Here is a 12,229-nt window from a genome sequence, read left to right as displayed (position 1 = left end):
TATACAGAATATCTGGAAGAATGTATAACTATTCTTTTTGTGTAATTCATTCATAAAAAATCAGAGAAGAGGCAGAATGTCCATTGGTATTATCTGTATAGCATTTCAGCTTGAATTAATTTATTTCAGGTGAGAAAACTAATCCAAAGAGATTGAGGGGCCCTTATATGCAAGGACTTGAGAGAATTCCAGATTCCAGCAGGCAGCCTCATCCTCAGTCTCCTCAGATTAATATAGTCGTCAATCAACTAATCATCCATGGATCTGCCTATCACATTCACAGAAAAGCAGCCACAAAACCTCTTTCTCAAATGAAGTGTCCATTCTTAAGAATTCCTTCCCCATGCGGAGAAAGAGGAACACTCCTCCATTGTTGGTGGGATTGCAGACTGGTACAACCATTCTGGAAATCAGTCTGGAGGTTCCTCAGAAAATTGGACATTGAACTGCCTGAGGATCCAGCTATACCTCTTTTGGGCATATACCCAAAAGATGCCCCAACATATAAAAAAGACACGTGCTCCACTATGTTCATCGCAGCCTTATTTATAATAGCCAGAAGCTGGAAAGAACCCAGATGCCCTTCAACAGAGGAATGAATACAGAAAATGTGGTACATCTACACAATGGAATATTACTCAGCTATCAAAAACAACGGCTTTATGAAATTCGTAGGCAAATGGTTGGAACTGGAAAATATCATTCTGAGTGAGCTAACCCAATCACAGAAAGACATACATGGTATGCATTCATTGATAAGTGGCTATTAGCCCAAATGCTTGAATTACCCTAGATGCCTAGAACAAATGAAACTCAAGACGGATGATCAAAATGTGAATGTTTCATGCCTTCTTTAAAAGGGGAACAAGAATACCCTTGGCAGGGAAGAGAGAGGCAAAGATTAAAACAGAGACTGAAGTAACACCCATTCAGAGCCTGCCCCACATGTGACCCATACATATACAGCCACCCAATTAGACAAGATGGATGAAGCAAAGAAGTGCAGACCGACAGGAGCCGGATGTAGATCGCTCCTGAGAGACACAGCCAGAATACAGCAAATACAGAGGCGAATGCCAGCAGCAAACCACTGAACTGAGAATAGAACCCCCGTTGAAGGAATCAGAGAAAGAACTGGAAGAGCTTGAAGGGGCTCGAGACCCCATATGTACAACAATGCCAAGCAACCAGAGCTTCCAGGGACTAAGCCACTACCTAAAGACTATACATGGACTGACCCTGGACTCTGACCCCATAGGTAGCAATGAACATCTTAGTAAGAGCACCAGTGGAAGGGGAAGCCCTGGGTCCTGCTAAGACTGAACCCCCAGTGAACTAGTCTATGGGGGGAGGGCGGCAATGGGGGGAGGGTTGGGAGGGGAATACCCATAAGGAAGGGGAGGGGGGAGGGGGGATGGGGATTTTTGCCCAGAAACCAGGAAAGGGAATAACACTCGAAATGTATATAAGAAATACTCAAGTTAATAAAAAAAAAAAAAGAATTCCTTCCCCAAACATGGCAACTCTAGGTTTCAAGTAAACTAGGCAAAAATAAATAAATTAATTAATTAATTAATTAATAAAATTTTAAAAAACTGACTACATCTGTCTCATAGACTCTTTTTTTCCACTTTACATCCTGATTGCTGTTCCCCACCACCACCTCACACAGCCCCTCCCCCATCCCCTTCTCCTCTGATACCTGGCCCTGTGCATGAGATCACAAGAGGCTATTCTAAGCCTTAGAGCCTTTTGTCGTTTTTATCAGAGCACTGTAGGTCCTGCATCCAGGTACTGCATGTCAGTAACTGATATGTGGCATTAGAAGTGAACACATTTCAATCTTTTAACTAATTAAATACCTACACTCCTCCTGGCAGCTTGGGAGTAAACGGCTTTATTTTTAAGAAGGGAACTAAGACTTGGACGCAGAGCCTATCTTTAAGTCCCTTTTGTTGTTTACTAAGTTAGGATGGGCAATAGCATATTGGGAGAAGTAGAATCTTAATTTTCCCAAGTTTTTCTGCCAAGTCACCAAACTTTTGGACAGAGAAGTAGAGACAAGAAAAGTCTCAATTTCTATTTAAGTGCCATGAGATATTTTAAAATTTACCAAAAAATGTCAAAGCCTCATTTGTTGAAACTTTGCCCAAGAGTCTGAATAAACAAATAAAACTCTGCTTTGATTCTCCCCCCCTTTTTTTCTTAAAAAAAATGTCAGCAATGTCTACTTAATTCTGGAATCAGAAGGTACAAATCAAACTTGGGGAAACTGAATGTGGTCAAAACATTGTCCTAACTTTACAGGCAGCCTGCAAGCATCCCTGGCAGTGGTAATTCAGCCTGCTTCTAGTTTGTGCATTTGTTTAATCAGATCTCATTTGTGCAGTTAGGTTTAATAAAGAGTAAAGACCCAAGAGAAGCCATTAACCAATGCTTACAGGCATGCAAAGAATTCTCAGCTTAGCATGCAGCCAGTTTTATGAAAATTCCTTCAAGTATTTATTCAGTAGTTATGTCGCTTGCCAAGATGTATACATATACACAACTACATCTTGAAGAGTATTCCCACCGGTCATTGTTCGATTTACAAAATAAACCCTACAAACTTAAACAGAATGGTTCTTAGCCACCTGCTATACACAAATGCTGCTGAGAGACCCAGGATCTGAGAGAGAGAGAGTTATTGATGGCGCTGGAATTATCTTTCTAACACTTATGGAGCCCTGCTATATAACCAAGGTGGAGTCCTTGGTGCTAGACAGGCTACAAGGCTTCCCCCCATGAGCTCCCCTTATGGGCCTCACTTGCAAGTTCATTAATGAGCTAACTGCAAAGCGAAGAGAAATATGAAACAGGATGGAATGGTAGTGGCATGTCAACCGTTCAATGATATCAATAAGATAATGTCTATTCCTAGGAACGTTGTGACAGGGTGGGATTCTGTAACAAAAAATTGAAATATTAACATTTGTGAGAAAATGGACGGAACAGGAAAACATTCTGTTAAGCAAGACATCTTAGACCCAGAAAGACAAATATTGCATAATTACAAGCAAAAAATACATTTTAATTTTCATATGTATCTGTGGAGAGATACATATGTATGGGTAAAACTCACAAAACCAGAGAGGGAACCATGAAATGGGAAAAGATGTCTTAAGAAGGGTTGATAAGGGCTGGAGAGATGGCTCAGCGGTTAAGAGCACCTGACTGCTCTTCCAGAGGTCCTGAGTTCAACTCCCAGCAACCACATGGTGGCTCACAACCATCTGTAAAGAGATCCGATGCCCTCTTCTGGTGTGTCTGAAGACAGCTACAGTGTACTTATATATAATAAATAAAATAAATCTTTAAAAAAAAAAAAAGAAGGGTTGATAAGAGGGGGGAAAGGGGATGGTATAATCTGTGTGACATTGAAGCAGGAGGAGGATGCTGGGAAAGAAGGGGACCAGCAGTAGTGTAGGAGTGTGGGATGGGGAGCTATAAAAAAAGTATGAAAATGTCATGATGAAAGATATTACTTTGAAGAGATGGCTCAGTGGTTAAGAGCACTAGCTGCTCTTCCAGCGGTCCTGAGTTCGATTCCCAGCAACCAGCTGGCAACCATCTATAATGGAATCTGATTCCCTTTCTGATGTGCATGAAGACAGAGCATTCATATACACTAAATAGATGAATAAATAAATTTTTTAAAAATTAAGAATATTACCTTGTATGCTGATTTTTAAAACTAATTTAAAAAGAAAGAAGATCACCATAATAGCACTCAAAGAGTTCTGACTTTGCCCCTTGGGCAACAGATTAATGGAAAGGAAAGGGAAACAGTGATAAGCAGTGATTCTGCAGCCTAGACAGGGGCTAAAGAAGGAAGGAGAAGAACAAAGAATCGTTTATCTCCCTCATGGTAAGGGTGTAAGGCCGACTTGGCAGAAAGGTTTAAGCTGAAGATCCAGATAATTATGAAGGCAGCCATTACTTGCCTGTGTGAACTACTTTAGACAGTTCTGAACACATACCTATCCATTTTTATCATTCTACGGATGAACTCCAGGAAGGTTGGAAATGATCAGCTTTCTGACCATGTGAGCCACCTCCCCGAGAGCCACTCACAAGCTTCTTAAGAAAAAGGGGCTTTGCAGTTGTCATGGACAAGTTTGGGCAAAGAAGGGTTGAAGGAATGGAAGTGTTTGAGCATGTTTTAGGCCCAGGAAAACTAAGAGTAAAAGGTATGTAACAAATGTCTTCATATATTGAAAGAACCTTCATGCAGAAGTTAAAACTGGATTCTTTGGTACACCTTCTAAAAAGGGAAGGTTTGGATTGATGCAAATTCAAAGCCTGACACTGAGAAGCATTGACTTTCCTCTGATAGAAAACTGGGGTCATGATCTGGGTGAGTTTTACCTGTAATAAATGTCTCCAGCTTGAGCAGGTGCGATGAAATGGTATTTAAGATGTCTTCCTCAACTCGCCCTTACCAGGGTTGTCCTTAAGATTTTGTTAGTTTGTTTGCTTGCCAGAGTTCCTTTGTTGTTTACTTGTTTGTTGCCATTTGGTTGGGCTGTTGTTGTTGTTTGACAGGGACCCCAAGCTGAGGAGATGGTTTGCCCGGAAATTGGTTGGCAAGTGTAAGGACCAGACTTCTAACATTCACAAGAGGGTTAAGAGAGTACACCATGGCCTTTAATCCTGTCTAGGGGAGGAGAGACAGTAGAACACCAGAGTAAGACAAGTAGGTCAAGCAGCCAAGGCAGCAGGATCTGTGTTGAAGTGAGAGACCCTATTTCAATATACAAGATAGAGAATGATCAAGGAAAACATCTAAAGTCAGTCTTAGACCAACACACACACACACACACACACACACACACACACACAAACACGGAAACACACATGAACAGGCATGTTATACACACATACACATTTTTAAAAAAGACAGATCCTCACACTTCCACAAGCCAATCTGGTCTAACTATCCCTCAGTAAGTCCCTCTGATTCTAGGCTGAGTTGACAATTAAAGCGAACCATCACAATGTTCACCACAAAATGCCAAAGGACTGCCCTTCTTCCTTCGTGAGGGAAGCTTTACCAAGTGCAACAGATCTCATTTGGATCTAAAAAATGGTTTTATGGGTGGCACCATCAGCCAGGCTCCCAAAGAACAGCAACTCTCACCTAGCTTGGTGGTCTTAGAAATTCTTTTACTTTTCTAGATATTGATACTGGAAGACCTCAGATGACATTTTAACCCATAACTTAACATTCAATGTGTATAATCAGCAATAAATACTGGTTAATTATCAATGAATAACCAGGGATAAAGCATGACCAGTTCCAAAGTGATCATGTGGTCTGACTTCCAATTGGATTCAGGTACACAGCACTTGAAATTAGCAGTCACCTGTCAGATGTGAGCCTTAGGGCTAGATGATCCTGAGGCGAGCACACTGCTTTCTTCTAATAGCATGGAGCCGTCCAGAGGTGCCACCTTTCAATAATTCCTCCTATGAAGTCAGCAATGGCCCTGTGAGCTATTCCTTTTTACAGAAGCTAAATAAGCCTCAGAAATGCAGATATGACACGAGTTGGAAAAATAGCTAAGTAGTTTAAGTGCTCAACACACAAACACAAGGTTCTTTCCGCACCAGTCCCCAGAACCCACATAAGAAATGCATGGTAGCATACTAGGTAGGCAGAGACTGGAGCCCACTGGCCAGCCAATGAGTGTAATTGGTGAGCCACAAGCCAATAAGAGACCTTGTCTCAAACAAGAGTAGAGGTAGATGGCTCCTGAGGAGGGATACCCAAGGTTGACCTCTGGTCTCCATGGTTATTCACTTCTGAGCATACATTCACGCAAAAGTGTGCACGCATGCGCGCATATACACGCGCACACACACACACACACACACACACACACACACACACACAGAGCTGCTTCAACACTCTTAAACTAGATGTGTAAGATTTGCGATAGAAGCCAGAGCCATTCCAGAAGCCCAGCAAAGTAGTGACAGCTACTTGACACAAGAATGTTCCCTCATCTGGCTTTCGTCTCCCCTCTGCCCCTGCTTCTAAGGACTGACAGAACTCATCCACCAAGGAACTAAGAGCTTATCTTAATCAAATGTCTGTCCTCGGTAGAGGGCTAACTTCACTTCTCATGTTAGACATCTCCATTCAGAAACGCTTCCCTGGTCCTCCTGCTGAGCGCCATCTGGCTTTCCCTAATGCTAACCTTTATTTCCCACTCTATGCACTTATCACTGAACTGTAGTTGTCAACTGCATTTCTACTTTTGGAAGTGTATTATACAATACTATATTTTGAATATTTAGCACAGTGACCGTACATTGCAAGATGCTGGGCTGGAGAGGAAGACAGACAATCAAATTCATTGTTTTTAAGTCTCAGTTCAGTGTACTTTTCTCCACAAAAGCAAAGACAAAAAGCCATCCGGGAGCACATCGAAAATAAAGGGGCTCCTGACCACCCACAGTGGCAAAGACTGGCCTCCCTCTAGAACAATGTTCACAAGCAGCTCAAATAAAGTCTGGAGAGAAAGAGTCTAGTATCACTCCCTAAACATTTAAAGGTTTAGGGATATCTGCCAAGGTAACTTCAGTGGTTGTTAACAGAAAAATGCAACATGATAATTGATTTAGAAGCAGGGATTGTGGCTCATGCCTGTATTCCCAGCATATGGGAGGCCAAGACAAGAGAGTGGCTGTGAGTTCAGGGTTAGTAATAGCTATGTAGGCAACAGCAGCTGGTTACACAGTGAGGACTTATCTTAAAAGGGAGCAGGAGAGGGAACACACGATTGTGTGATGGGTAAAAGTATGTGTCATACAAGTATGATGACCTGAGTTCAAACCCACAGTGAAAGGAGAAAATTAACTATGAAAACTTGACCTCTGACCTCCACAAGGGTATATGGCATATAAATGTATTCCCATGCATACACAACACACATAAAAAATGGAGGGAAAGAGAGAAAATATTGTGGGGATGCTACAGATTTAAATTTTTCAACCTTGGGGGAATTTGGGTCTCTAAACTCCACACTTCAACTGCACTCTTGGCTCTCATGACGCCCCACAGATGTTCCTTTCTGGTCACAATTCCCACAAAATAATGAAGCCAAAAAAAAAAAAAAAACCTACAGAAATTTTTAAGAGAAAAAAAGAGAGAGAGAAAGAAGCAGGGAAAAAAAGAGAGCACTTTTGTTAACCAGATTCTGAAGTCAGCTTGGACCTCAGAAGTCCCTAGATCCCCCTGCCTCCCACCTTCTCCCTGCTTCAGCCACCAGAGAACACAGCCTCGGCTTACACCATCCCCCCGGTTATTCACACATGCCCCTGCTGCCCCACCCCAGCAGAGAAACTGGTGGATAAAGTGTCCAAAAGGACACTTAATAATCTCCCTGTCACTTGCTAGATTTGTGACCCTAGGGGAGGTACTGTGTTTCCCTGGAGTTCAGTGGCTTTATACCTAGAAGGGAAATTGTATTTGTGTTCCAAATGGGAACACAAATGGGAAGATTGTGTGGTTTTTTTAACAGAGAAAGGAATAAATACTCAGAATGTGCCAAGACTTCTGTTACAGTTTGGGTTATAAATGTCACCCAAAGACCGACCCTCTGGGACATGGTAGAAAACATGAAGGGGTCCACAGAAAACCCAGGGAGCCCCCTTTCCCCTCCTCTAATTTCTATCCCTTGTACACAATGTAAATGATTTTGCTCCCCTACTTGCTTCAAGTTGATGTACTGCCCCATCAGAGTGTAACAGGCCCAGAGCCTCAGAGCCAAACCGTCATCCTGGATAAGGCCTCCTCAACTGTGAGCCAAGTACATCTTTTCTCATAATTATTTCAAGTATTTTTATTTTAGTGACAGAAATCTGAGTAATACAGCTTCTAACAAACACACATAACACACACACACACACACACACACACACACACACCACAGTGGGAGAGGGGAGGGAGGGAGACAGAGAGAGAGAGAGAGAGAGAGAGAGAGAGAGAGAGAGAGAGAGAGAGAGAGAGAGATATCTCCAGGAGAACAGGAAGCAGTCTACACTCAAAGCTTAGTGTACAGAAGAGTCACCGGACCCTTGCCACTCTTCATATGCTTATAAGGGCTAAAGGAGAATGCATACATCCTTGACATCTTGACATCCATCACTATCAGGAACATATTTTCTGAGACAAAAGTCATCGTTGGTTGCTTCCCTTTAAAGCTTCCTGTCTCCTCCATTGCCAGTCCCTCCCAGCAATCATCTAGTGTCTCCTGCACCAGTGCCACCATCCCAGATAAAGTGTTAGCTCAGCTGTGCTCAAACAGCACAGCCCCAGCATGCAGCGATTCAAGGAGACTTAGAGAAATTGTCAGTTATACTGTGAGGGCCAGGAAAATGGCGGTCATTTGGCTGAGTTTGGTGGAGAGTGACTGCAAAGCTGAGCTCACATCTCTGTGGAGGATGTTGGCTACTGCCAGGCCAAAAGAAAAGGAAAAGGAAAAGGATCCTTGTGTTCTAGTGGGGGACAGTAGGACATAAGATCTAAAGGGAATGTGCCCTGTGGGGTCTTCCTAGCAGGTTAGGGGCTTCCCGGACTTCCTCTTCAGTCTCTCTAGTTTGCTCAGTCTATCCTGCAGGCCAGCCCTGGAAGGTTCTGAAAAGCATGGAAGGCTAGAGACTTCTCTGAAATCTTCAGCTGCACTGTGAGCATGCCAGGACCAGGGCCAAAAAGCTCCTCCCATCCATCCCGAACTCTGGGAGCCATCCAAAACTACTCCAGGAACACTGACAGGTTCCAAGGAATCCTGCCCAGAGAATTAATTATTAAGAGGCCTCACTAGGGTGGCTCCTGTCCTGTCGAACGGACCTGTTGGAGCTCAGGGCTGCAATGGAGGTTCAGGATTATCCTCGTTCGGGGATCCTCAGGCAGAAGGAGGAGGTGCCCAGTACTTATATAAAGATTCCCTACGTACCATGGGTAAAAGCTAAAAGTACCTTAGTAGATGAAAAAAATCAATCACAAAGGGTTTATGCAGTATAATTCCATTTATATGAAATCCACCAAGACTCCCAGAAAAAAATGGGGAGCTACTATCCAGAGGTGTAGGTTTTCCTTTTGGAAATACTAAAAATGTTCAATTTCTTTTCAGAATTTTTAAAAACTATGTTTATTTGGTATGGTGTGATGCGGGGTGTGTGTGTGTGTGTGTGTGTGTGTGTGTGTGTGTGTGTGTGTGTGTACGCACGCACAGATGTTCATGGAGACTAGAAGAGGCTGTCAGCTCCCCTGGAGCTGGAATCACAGGTGTTTATGAGCTGCCAGATGTCCCTGCTTCAAGCCAAACTCAGACCCTCTTTAGAAGAGCAGTGGGTGCTCTTAACCACTAAGCCATGTCTCCAGGGACCTAAAATAATTCTGAATTTGAGATGTGGACTGCACATTTTAAATATACTAAAAGCCCTTGAATTATACACTCTAAATGTGTGGATTGTATCCTGTGTGAAATGATTATCGAGTAAACTGTTTATAACACAGAACCAGGCGTGGTGGTCTATGCCTGTGATACTAGCACTTAGGGAACTGAGGAATGATGATCCTAGAATTCCTTGCCACCTGGGGCTACGTGATGAATTCTAGACCAGTTACAACCTGTCACAGCAAAATAAATAACAAAACAAACAAACAAAAACCCACCAAAGAAGCTAATTGGAAAATCTGGCATTGGGTCCAGGTTCCACACCCCCCACCCCGTGTTATTCTCTCAGCTTCAAAGCTAAACTTCATCTGTCCATCCATTCACCCATCCACCCACCCCCATCTCTAGTGTAACAGTGAGGTTACCCAAGCTCCCCAGGGCAGCCACCCTGAGCCTGCTTGCTACTTCACCCTGTAAAGAAGATCCCTTTGGCCATTGGTAGAAGCTGAGGCCAGGACCTCCAGAAACTGAGGATTGAGAAATCTCATTTTCCTTTCTCCTAACTATGGTGTCACAGAGGGCTTACTCTGATTTCTCTTCCTACTGTTCCTACTCCACTTCAACAGTAGCTACCAGCAGAGAACTCTCCAAGGCTTCCAGCAGAGTCAAAGCCAGGCAGTGGCGCACACGCCTGTAATCCTGCACTTGGGAGGTAGAGACAGGATTTGGAATGTGAGCTCAAGGTCTTCCTCCACTGTGAGGAGAACTTTTAGAGCAGCCTGAGCTACGCGTATAACCCTGCCCAAATAAATAGATCTTTCTTTCTTGGAACTCCAAGCAGGTCTAGAAGCCATTTTCTGGCAGTGGGGAGGTGGGGGAGGGGGTATGGGGGGGCATTCATACCACTGTAAGGACTGCACGAAAGCATCTTCAGAGGTGCTCTTCAGGGCAAGTTGAAAGCTCTCCTGGACCTAGGCTAAGCAAATCTGAGTTCTCCAGCACAAGACTAGCTACCCACTGAGCATCCAAGAACTTAGCACCAAGTTTACTTAATAACTTCAAACCTTGACCGGTAACTAAGGCTATTCGAAAAAATCATGGACTGGACTCCTCTTGACAGAGGAGCCTAACCAACCCTTCCTCCTGCCTGTGCACACTATCTGATAAAGCCCAACTTCTGCAGATGCCTCGGATGACCAGAAGCTGAATGCAAGAAGACTTAAAGAGGAGTTCGCAAAAACTAAAGGGAAAAAATTAAGTGAAGAAGTTTCCTGCAATAGCTGCAACACTAGGAGCTTGTTATCATTCTACTGTCTATGAGTTCTCCCTGGCTGCCCCCCTTTCCGTGTAGTCTGATCCACAGCTGCCCCCATATGCAGCAATAGTACAATGAATGCTTGGGTGAGTTGTCTCCAAGGACTTAGTCTCCCAATCCACTGCCAAATAGAATCTAAACCACGTTGCGCTCTGTGCGTACATGGTGCTTTCCAAACACCTCTCCAACCCTTTACCAATTGAACTTGCTGGAACCACGACTACAGAGCTGCCAAATGCAGCTAATTCCTGCTGGGCGCCCAAAGCATACAGACATCATGGAACGGAGAGGTCCCAGAGAGATCGGAGGGCTCCTTCGCTGTCCGCACACCAGTTGGTCACTTGGCGCCTGCAATCTCTCTGCCCTGTGGTCCCCTGTGCTCCCCAGACAAGCATCTATCTCCGAGTTCACCCCTGAGGTCCCCGGCCATCCCGCAGACACATGTGCAGTGGATGGTCCGGGGAATCGCATCTGTATGCAGGTGGCTCTCTCTGAGGTTCTTTCTCTACTTAGAGACTATGCAAAGCGGAGCTGGAAAACAGTAGGGAAAGACGAACTGACCTGTGCAGGGCAACGTTCCAGCCCAGGTTGGGGACCTCTTGGCGCCTAGGGAAGATTATCCGCCGGTTGGTTCTTAGCGGACCACTGCTCTGGCTCGCTCCCTTCAGAGTACCCTCTCTTAATTAGCTTCTCTTTCCTGTGGTTCACTCTGTCCTCTCCTTGTCCCTCTCCCGCCGCCCCCTGCCCTACAGAGCTTCCTTCCCCTCGCCTCTCACCCAGCATCAGATAAGAGGAAAGAAAACGCAGCGCGAGCCAATTATAAAGCCAAAGGTGGCGGTGGGGGCGGGAAGTGGGGAGTCAGACCCCCACTTTCCCTCCTCCTCCTCTCCAGCATCCCCGCCCAGCTCCGGTTGCAGAGGAGCCCGCCCCACGCCTCCCAAGTTCAGCCCAAGGACTGGCAGCGGACCCAGGTGCGCGTGGCAGCCGGGAGCAGAACGCAGTAGACAAGTCCCCAAGTCCCCGGATCCCCGCACTAAATAGCGCCCTCTCCCCCCAGATCACTTTGGGAGATCTCCAGCACTGGCGGTTTCGTCCCAGGCTCCATCCCCAAAGATGAGCTTTGCCTTCCCACAGTGGGTCCCCTCTCCCTAGCTCTTCAAGTCCTAGGGACCAGCACAGTAAAGTCGCCACAGCTAGACTTTTATATCAAAGGGAATCAACTGGAAGAATATTAAATTGGAGGGTTTTCTTGGTCGTAGAAACAAACTATGGACAGTTTTATGCGGTTAGACCTGTAGATTTCCTTTCCCCATGATCAGAGATTGACCCATCCGCAGTAAAACTCTTGGGTCCCTGGTCCCTGCAGGCCACGCCCTTTGAGAAGTCCCGCTCTGGGACAAGAGATGCACAAAGCCCTTGGTGGCTGGGAACTGGGCCTGCGTTCTTGCCCTCTGGGCTCTTTTTAAAT

The 12,229-nt window shown here is 44.8% G+C and overlaps 1 protein-coding gene across 4 annotated transcripts in view; it reads right to left on the bottom strand.

Moving 5' to 3' along the window:
* Col14a1 (collagen type XIV alpha 1 chain) overlaps nt 1–11,561 on the bottom strand; it is a 215,166-nt gene extending 203,605 nt beyond the window's left edge. For 3 of the 4 annotated variants that reach the window (XM_087557373.1, XM_087557374.1, XM_087557372.1), the window contains exon 1: nt 11,323–11,555. The gene's annotated coding sequence lies outside the window, so the exon portion shown is untranslated. 4 annotated transcript variants of the gene reach the window in all.
* Nucleotides 11,562–12,229: the final 668 nt, after the last annotated feature.

This window comes from Rattus norvegicus, chromosome 7, assembly GCF_021556685.1.
Source record: "Rattus norvegicus strain SHRSP/BbbUtx chromosome 7, alternate assembly SHRSP_T2T, whole genome shotgun sequence".
NCBI lineage: Eukaryota > Metazoa > Chordata > Mammalia > Rodentia > Muridae > Rattus > Rattus norvegicus.
The sequence above is the reverse complement of the archived record's forward strand: the minus strand, read 5'-3'. Positions and strand labels throughout refer to the sequence as shown.